This window comes from Dermacentor silvarum, chromosome 6 (assembly GCF_013339745.2).
Source record: "Dermacentor silvarum isolate Dsil-2018 chromosome 6, BIME_Dsil_1.4, whole genome shotgun sequence".
Lineage (NCBI taxonomy): Eukaryota > Metazoa > Arthropoda > Arachnida > Ixodida > Ixodidae > Dermacentor > Dermacentor silvarum.
Window position 1 is genome coordinate 153,064,654 of NC_051159.1, and position 9,717 is coordinate 153,074,370.

Sequence of the window (9,717 nt, forward strand, 5' to 3'; positions counted from 1 at the left end):
TTGTGATCTGTAGGACGGTCATCGCCATTAAATCGGAATGCGTAGAGAAAAAAAAATATTCTTTCTTTCTTTACTATAGTCGGGTACAACTTTAGAAGCCAGCGGCATTTGCCCCCTCAAAGGCGGATGCATACGAGCCTCCACCAATGGGCGCGCACTAAAGACTTGCGTCATGAGTTGGATGGCCGGTGTCCCCGCTGACGGAGAGCATGCAGCCCGCGCTTCAAGCCGGGGCGAGTCGCGTCAGCGGGACTATTTCTTTAGTCGCGGAGGAAATCGGCTGCTGCGCTTCGGTCATCTGGGCGGGGCCTCTCCTGTCTTCTTAAGTAGTACCCGACTATAGAACATAAGATATACAAATAAAACATTTCGTCAGCCCGCCAAAGCAATGATACTATTTAAGCGGGACTGGGCAGTGCTTTGGCCTGAGTGGCACAGTTTTGTGCTCTAAGAACAAAGGGAACAAAAGGTAAAGAATAGGTACAATATAAAAAAGTCGCAGTTTCGCCTGAAAGGCGAACCATCAATTGCGATAGCAAATTTACTAGTAGAGTATACGGAGTAAGGATAGTAGTTTTATGGGCTGCATAAACTTGGACACATTCGCTTACTAACTGAATTAACAAGCGTGGTGTCAGCGCGCTCAAGCAAACATGAATAGATCACACTCGATGACCGCAGACAAGCACTGTCAGAACGCTTGCGTGTGCAAACGCAGCAGGAGCAGTGACCGAAGGTTCGTGTGGTCTGTTGCTTCAACAGAAACTGAGCGGCGTAAGCACAGTGCATACAAGGGTCAGAGTCGTGTGGAGATCGCTTTCAAGATACGGCGCGCGCGACAGCCCTCAGCCGCGCAAAGTACGCAGTTCCTGGCAGAGTAGAAGCCACGCACTCTCCCTCCCGCGTTGCCTTCCCGCTTTCCTCCTTTCGCGTGGAAGATTGAGTCGCCAGTTCCCCTTGCGCCCGGTCGCAAGATGCGCATTTAGTGCCTCAGCTAAACGTCGCCTCCCCTCCCTCCCTCCCATCCCCCCACGGCCTTTCGCCCGACCGGAGACATCGTGTTTGCTCTCCGCGGTGCGTTCGCTCTTGGTGAAAGCGCGCGTCCCTCGCGCGCTTTTCACTCGCACATGCTGCATACGGCGCGCGGCGGCGACCAGTTTATCGCCGTTGGACTTTATACGGAACCTCACGGCGACGACAACGGCAGGAATGCACTTGGAGTGTCCATATAACCGCTATCGCAATAAAATTAGATTTCTTATATCTACCACAAACATATAACTTGAAGTCCGCGAAAGCATCGATGCTTTTATGCGGACCACTGTATAATTTCTCTCAACAAGGCACTGTAAAAGCCCGCGATGTATTTCTTTTTTCCCCATTTTTAGCTTTCCCTTTCCCTTTCTTTCCAATTTCTAATTGTTGTTCCTGCACAAGTTATTTCCCCTAATTAAGCACCACGTCTAAAACAGACACTTACGCAGACAGTGCTGTCTACCAATACCCGTGACGCTTCTCTCGCGCTTTCCTTTTACCGCGATAGCAATTATGCGGACGCTCGAGGTGCATTCTCGCCATCGGCGGCACCGTCGTGCTGCCTCTGCTATCGACAGAGCATGTGCGGCTCGCACGCGGAGAGTTGAGTGCGTTTGGCTGCAAAAATAAACGCAGGAACCATCGACCATGATTACCATTGTAAGCGAATAGCCCGAACGATCGAGCGAGCGAGGCGAACCCCCACCCCACTCCTTGGCGCCCATCCCCGCAACCCGGTTGCCCGAGAGCACGCACCCTTTGCCCTTGGCGCCTCCTCTCACCTTCCCAGAGTTCCTTCATGGCAGCTGTGCAGACAGGACGCGTCCACTTCTTGCTCTCGCTATGTGTACACTCACCCATAGCGGTCCCGCCGAGCAGGGCCAGTATTCACAAAGCTTTTCGTTCGTACGTGCTCTTTGCCATCGGCCGGCCGCCTTCGGTATACGGTAGGTCCACCAGCATGATTGGCTGGAATTATCTCTTACGAACAATCATAGCGTAAGTGCTTTTTGTGACTACTGGCCCAGATGTCTGCATTCATTGGGCACTGACAAAAGCCGACGGTTTCCAGCCAGTATCGTCTCGTGCACCAATGAGGTGTGGCGTCGGGGGGCCTACATGAAACGGCGTTGCATGTAGGCTCCCTAGTGGCGCCTGCAACGCCGCTGGCATGCGACGCTCATCAAGCGCAGCGTTGTGAGACGCCTGCAGTGGCCGGGGCACTGTTTCTGCTGCGCAGAGGCAGTTGCCTTGCGTGCTGTGTCGCGCCAACATGTCGCCCCGACGTGGTCATATAACACTGCCCGAGGAGCTTCAGTGCGACTCTAAACCTTGCTATCGCTATCAATGCTGTATTCTTGTGGCGAAACTCAGTTTTTAACAGCGGAGCTGTTTAAGCCGGGCGTAATGTGTCTGCTGAATCCAAAAATGTGGGCCGATCCTGGTGGTAGTGCAGAAAGACTCCAAGCGCAATGGCACATACCCCTGTGAACTAGCGAACCTGAGCCTGGCTAAGTCTAGCTAAGCATGGTTGGGACTAAAGCTTAGTCAGTAATCGATAACCAATCGATAGCTAATCAATAGCTAATCCGGAAAACTCCGGAAAATGCTGGGGATGACGTGGTAGTGCTTAGCCTAGCCCAAATACTTGGCCAATACCTTGCGATAGCCAATCAATAGCTAATCGATAATCGACAAATAATCAATAAATTCAGGAAAATGCTAGGTTTGACTTGGTAGTGCTTAGCCTAGCCGAAAAGCTAGGACTAGCTAGGTGCCCATCAGCTCCGCTGTCTCTATAGCACTGCGCCGCCACTGCAAGCTACGCATTTTTTTATTGCAATAGCAATTATACGGACGCTTCAGGAGCATTCACGCCATCTGCGCCGCCACCGCTGTCGTGCTGTCCAGCTGTCGACGCCGCATGCGCAGCCCGCGTGCGAAGGTTCGAAGGTATCCAAGGTAGGGATGTGAGGGCTCGGAGAAAAACTAAATTTTGTGAGAAGCCTTTTTCTCGTCCTTTCATCATCATCATCATCATCATCAGCCTATATTTTATGTCCACTGCAGGACGAAGGCCTCTCCCTGAGATCTCCAATTACCCCTGTCTTGCGCTAGCGTATTCCAACTTTCGCCTGCAAATTTCCTAACTTCATCATCCCATCTGGTTTTCTGCCGACCTCGACTGCGCTTCCCTTCTCTTGGTATCCATTCTGTAACCTCAATGGTCCACCGGTTATCCATCCTACGCATTACATGGCCCGTCCAGCTCCATTTCTTCCGCTTAATGTCAACTAGAATATCGGCTATCCCCGTTTGTTCTCTGATCCACACCGCTCTCTTCCTGTCTCTTAACGTTAGTCCGAAGATTTTTCGTTCCATCGCTCTTTGTGTGGTCCTTAGCTTGTTCTCGAGCTTCTTTGTTAACCTCCAAGTTTCTGCCCCATATGTTAGCACCGGTAGAAAGCAATGATTGTACACTTTTCTTTTCAACGACAGTGGTAAGCTCCCAGGTCAGGATTTGGTAATGCCTGCCGTATGCACTCCGACCCAATTTTATTCTTCTGTAAATTTCTTTCTCGTGATCAGGGTCCCCTGTGAGTAATTGACCTAGATAAACGTACTCCTTTACAGACTCTAGAGGCTGACTCGCGATCCTGAATTCTTGTTCCCTTGCCAGGCTATTGAACGTTATCTTTGTCTTCTGCATATTCATCTTCAACACAATTCTTACACTTTCTCGATTAAGGTCCTCAATCATGTGTTGTAATTCATCTCCATTGTTGCTGAATAGGACAATGTCATCTGCAAACCGAAGGTTGCTGAGATATTCGCCGTTGATCCTCACTCCTAAGCCTTCCCAGTCTAAGAGCTTAAATACTTCTTCTAAGCATGCAGTGAATAGCATTGGAGAGATTGTGTCTCCTTGCCTGACGCCTTTCTTGATAGGTAACTCTACTTTTCTTGTGGAGAACCAAGGTAGCTGTGGAATCCTTGTAGATGTTTGCTGAGATATTCACGTATGCCTCCTGTACTCCTTGATTACGCAATGCCTCTATGACTGCTGGTATCTCTACTGAATCAAATGCCTTTTCATAATCTATGAAAGCCATGTAGAGAGGTTGATTGTACTCCGCAGATTTCTCGATTACCTGATTTATGACATGGATATGATCCATCGTATAGAATATCCCTTCCTGAAGCCAGCCTGTTCTCTTGGTTGGCTGAAGTCAAGTGTTGCCCTGATTCTATTGGAAATTATCTTGGTGAATATTTTATACAATACTGAAAGCAAGCTAATGGGTCTATAATTCTTCAGTTCTTTAACGTCTCCCTTCTTATGGATTAGTATAATGTTGGCGTTCTTCCAGCTCTCTGGTACACATGAAGTTGTGAGGCATTGCGTATAAAGGGCCGGAAGCTTTTCAAGCATGATATCTCCTCCATCTTTGATTAAATCTACTGTTATTCCATCTTCTCCAGCAGCTTTTCCCCTGGTCATGTCTTTCAAGGCCCTTCTAACTTCAGCGCTAGTTATAGAAGGAGCCTCTGTATACGGTTCATCACTATTTTGAATGAAAGTAGCTTGGCTGTTTTGGGCACTGTACAGGTCAGTATAGAATTCTTCCGCGGCTTTTACTATGTCATCGAAATTGTTGATGATATTACCACGCTTATCTTTCAGTGCATACATCTTGCCTTGTCCTATGCCAAGCTTTCTTCTTACTGATTTAATGCTGCGTCCATATTTTACGGATTCCTCAATCTTTCCCACGTTATAATTTCGAATATCCCTAACTTTTTCTTATTAATTAGTTTTGACAGTTCAGCGAATTCTATCTGATCTCTTGAGTTGGACATTTCCATCTTCTGTCGTTTCTTTATTAGGTCCTTTGTTTCTTGGGAGAGCTTACCTACTGGTTGCCTTAGTGCCCTACCTCCCACTTCAATTGCTGCTTCTGAGATCAACCTAGTTACGGTTTCATTCATTACCTCTATGTTGTCTTTATCTTCCTTTTCTAAAGCTGCATATTTGTTTGCAAGCACCAGCCTGAATTGGTCTGCTTTTACCCTTACTGCCTCTAGGTTGGCCTGTTTCCTCTTGACTAATTTCACTCTCTCTCTCTCTCTTCAAATTGAGAGAAATCCTAGACCTCACTAACCTATGGTCACTGCACTTAACCTTACCTAACACTTCTACATCCTGCACTATGCTTGGATCGGCAGAGAGTATGAAATCTATTTCATTCCTTGTTTCTCCATTAGGGCTTTTCCAGGTCCACTTCCTGTTGCTGCGCTTCCTGAAGAAGGTATTCATTATTCGGAGCTTATTCCTTTCCGCGAATTCTACTAACATCTCTCCTCTTGCATTCCTAGAATCGATGCCGTAGTTGCCAATTGCTTGCTCACCAACCTGCTTTTTCCCCACCTTTGCATTGAAGTCGCCCATGACTAAAGTATACTGAGTTTGCACCTTTCTCATTGCTAGTTCAACATCTTCATCAAACTGTTCTATTTCTTCATCATCGTGACTAGAGGTTGGGGCATAGGCTAGTACTACCTTCATTTTGTACCTCCTATTCAGCTTTATTACGACGACTGCTACCCTCTCATTAATGCTGTAGAATTCATCAATGTTGCCCGCTATGTTGTTATGCACTAGAAATCCTACCCCGCATTCTTTCTTATCTGGAAGACCTCTGTAGCAGAGGACGTGGCCGTTAGTCAGCACTGTGTAAGCCTCACCAGTTCTTCTAACCTCACTAAGGCCAATAATATCCCAGGAAATGCCTGATAATTCTTCAAATAGTCCTGCTAAGCTAGCCTCACTCGAGAGGGTGCGCTAGTTGAACGTTGCCAGGTTCCGTTTCCATTGGCGGCCTGTCTTGACCCAGAGATTGTTAGCATCCTCTGCCGCGTAGCAGGTCTGACCGCCGCCTTGGTCAGGTGCTCCGCAGCCACTGGGAACTGAGGGCCATGGGTTAAATGTCGGAGTCATGAGGGAGGTGGTGGCCGAATACTGCACCAGGGAGGCCAACTCCTGTTCTGGTGAGAGAGTGACTTTGATGAAGCTTAGTGGGCCTTCCTAGTTTGGTTGCACCTGAACTAGTATAGCCCCACTAGCTCTCGGCGATATATTTTTTTTTTCTTGCCGGTGTCAGGCACCACTCCATGCCTGAAAATGGGGTGGACTGGAGTAGGATTCGAACTTACGACCTTCAGATTTGAAGCCGGGTATTCGGCCTCTGCTCCACGCCACCACTTCTCGTTCTTTACCAGGGCTTTAATGCCCTGGTAATGCGACCGAGCACAGCGAATGATGAAAGCGAACGCGGAACGCAGCGGGAGATGAAAGACTGCGATAGCGAAGAGAGCGCGAGGAGGAGCGCGGAGGAGGGTATGACGAAAGCGTGATAAGAAAATCGTAGTGCCGCGCAAGACGTGTTTTGCGGCGACGACTGCTACGAGGTGGCGCCAGAGTAGCGCGCCGTCGCCCGTTCACCGATGACATGCGGCGAGCGCGTCCAGCGATACCATATATGGGAACAAAGCGCTGCATGAGCGGAGGTCTGTCTGCGGCGGCTGCTGTGAATCGCGCCCACGCGTCACCCACGCGCTGCCTCTCGCGATCTCCCGATTAGCGAGGCACTCACGCCACTCTTAGCTCCGTTTGCAACGTGCCTCACGACGCAGATTGTCCGCGCCAGCCAATATACAGCGAAATGAAAACACGTATACAGCTGCGCTCAAATTTTGCATGGGAGCTTTATAGCTTATCATTTCTAAACTTCAATTAAAACAACAAATAATTTGTCCTTTGTTTTCCTTGACTTCATTATTTGTTGTCTTCATAAGGTTGTGACTGACAAAACTCGGGCCCCTCGGTTCTCCTTTTTCTCGTACTTGGCGAGTATTTATAAGCATCCAGGCGGCATATTATTTCGTCCAAATTGTGCAATATTTGATGATGCTGGTGTGCTGCATCTCCATCTTTTGTTTCTCAGAAACGCAACCTCTAAATGCGTCATTTATCATTTATATCATTTATCGTTGGACACGTGATCCGATCTCTTAAAGTTGAAAAACGACAGGGAGGACAACGCTGGTAATGTTCTCATTCAGTGAAGGAGGAAAGCTGTCGGCGAAAGCATCTCAGATGTACAGTGTGCCCCTTCGTCGGTATGAAGAACATAATTTGCTGTTGTCTCAACTTAGTGCCAAAGTGCACATGAGCCGAAAGAGTAGCAGTTCTGTGCAACATTTTTCAGTATATAGTTATTCTGCGCTTGCGTTTCTTGGCATCAAAGCAGGCGCACCATCTATAAAGTAGTCCCATCTCAGTTTTCATCATGGTGGCACAATAAGCGTACCCCTATGCCCTTCTGTATATATTTAGAAATTATTCTGCCAGGCGCTGGTTTTCGGTTTCGTTCTATGAAGGAAAGGATCTATAAAAGGATCTATGTTTCACCTGAAAGGCGAAGCATCAATTGCGATAGCAAATTTGTAGAGAGCTATACGGAGTAATGATATTAGCTTTATCAGCTGTATAAACTTGGACATGCAGCAGCACCGGCAACACGCAGAACTGTTGTCGACGCCGTCGGCGTTTTGCCCGCGTTCGCTCAAAATGCGTGCGGCGTTGGTGACTGTTGCCGGAGCCTCTGATATAAATAGGCACTTGGTGCCGCAGCTAAACGTCGCCTCCCTTCCCCCCCCCCCCCCCCCCCCCCACGGCCTTTCGTGCGTCAGAAGAAGGCGCATTTGCTCTACATATATGGTGATTGTAAAGGAGGAAAGAGACGCCTACTTCTGCAGCCCTTAGAGCACGGCGCAGAACGCGCGTTTGTTCTCCGCCGTGCGTTCACTCCCCGTGAAAGCGCGCGCCCCTCGCGCCCTTTCACTCGCACATACAGCGTTCGGCGCGCGGCGACGATTTCATCTCCATTGACGTCATACGGAACCTCACGGCTACGGCGACGGCGACGCCGACGGCAGAAATCTGCTTTTGAGTGTCCATATAATTGCTATCGCAATAATAAATAAATAAATAAAGTATGTCACCACCCTAACACAGCGCTTGAATGTTGGCTCCCTAACCGAAACGCTCGATGCATCGCGGTTTTGGCTAAAATAGAGAAAGTAAATTTCGGACGCTAAAAAAGTTCGTTTGACTCAAAGGACGCGTCCTGAGGCGCGACTGAATGAAAGAAGTTGCGGAAGTAGCGTTTATATAGCCTGTACACATGGCGCGCAGGCTTCGATGTGCGCCTCCCTAAGTCTTAGGGTGCCTAAGGTGTCTCGATGCCAGCGCCGCCGCTACTTTCGCAGCCGCGATAGTCGCTCAAGAAGCGCGGTCATTCCACTAGTACTACAGTGCCTGGAGTATATTCTAGGCACTGTACTAGTACAGTGCAACGGCGTGGTTAGGTGGTTAGGACAGGTGTTACAATTCATGCAGTTAGTTGCGCTTGTCCCGTCGGTGTCGTATTCCTTTAGTTCCATGTTCGCGCTTCATCGTTGTCAAATTAGTAAAGAAAACTTGGTCTTTATTTCTTCAGTTATTTACCGAACTTTTCTCACAGAATGAACTCTCACAGAACCACTTTAAACTGTTTCAAGCGGGTCGTGTAATGCCGGTGTCACACGGCCACTTTCGATCGCGATCGAGCCCGATCCGCATCGAAATTTTCGACCGCGATTGGCTCCATCCCGCATATTGAGCAAGGAAGCCAATCGCGACCAGAAATTCGATCCCGATCGGGATCAATAACGATCAAAAGTGTGCCGTGTGACACCCGTACAAGTGAATCTACCTATGGCTGCTCCTTTCTTACCTTTCTGTAGTCTAAATTCACCCATGTTTGACCTTGTTGCGATATCAATTACATGGACACTCGAGCCGCATTTGCACCGTCGGCGTTGTCGCACTGTCGTGCTATCGATGGCACATGCGCGGCACACGCGTGTAGGGTTCGAACGCTTCCAGAGACGCGAAATGTGTTTGTTTCCATGGCCTACGAAGCCAAGTGGACGCATAGCACGCTCAGCTCCATCGGTTCAGCCCCTCCACAGCACTATACCGCCGAGCTGATGGAGGGGCTTTAGCTTTGCTGGAGCCATGACTGCGTTCCGGCTTCCACTGCTGGCATGGGCGTTGAGTGCACACATATTATAGCGTTCTTGCTGAGGAGCTGTGTGCATACCGCACCGTGGTGAACGTCAAGTTAAATTATGTAATCCTTTCTTTGGACGATGACCAACGCCGACGGTTTTCCCATGTTTTCCATTTATCTCATTTCGCGCTCCATCAACGTGCGACGCCTGCAACACCGCTGGCACGCGCCTCATCACACCAGCCTTCTGAGACTCTTTCAGTGCAATGAAACCATGCTATCGCTTTTATGCTTCGCCATCAAGCGAAATTGATTGTTGTTGTTGATTATGATGCGTGGGCACTCTGCCCATTGCATCTGTCACACAGCGTGTGCTGCGACCGTAACAGGCGAACAATGTGCAAAAGGCCCTGACATGTCCGGAAAATGTACGCAGCATGTCCCCGTGATGTCCCTCGCGGACATTCAAGGGATGTCCGCAGGACAAGGAAAATGCGGCCAAACGGTCATGTGAGACACGTCCGCAGGACGTATTCGACACTTCCCTAGGATATCCATGTCGTCC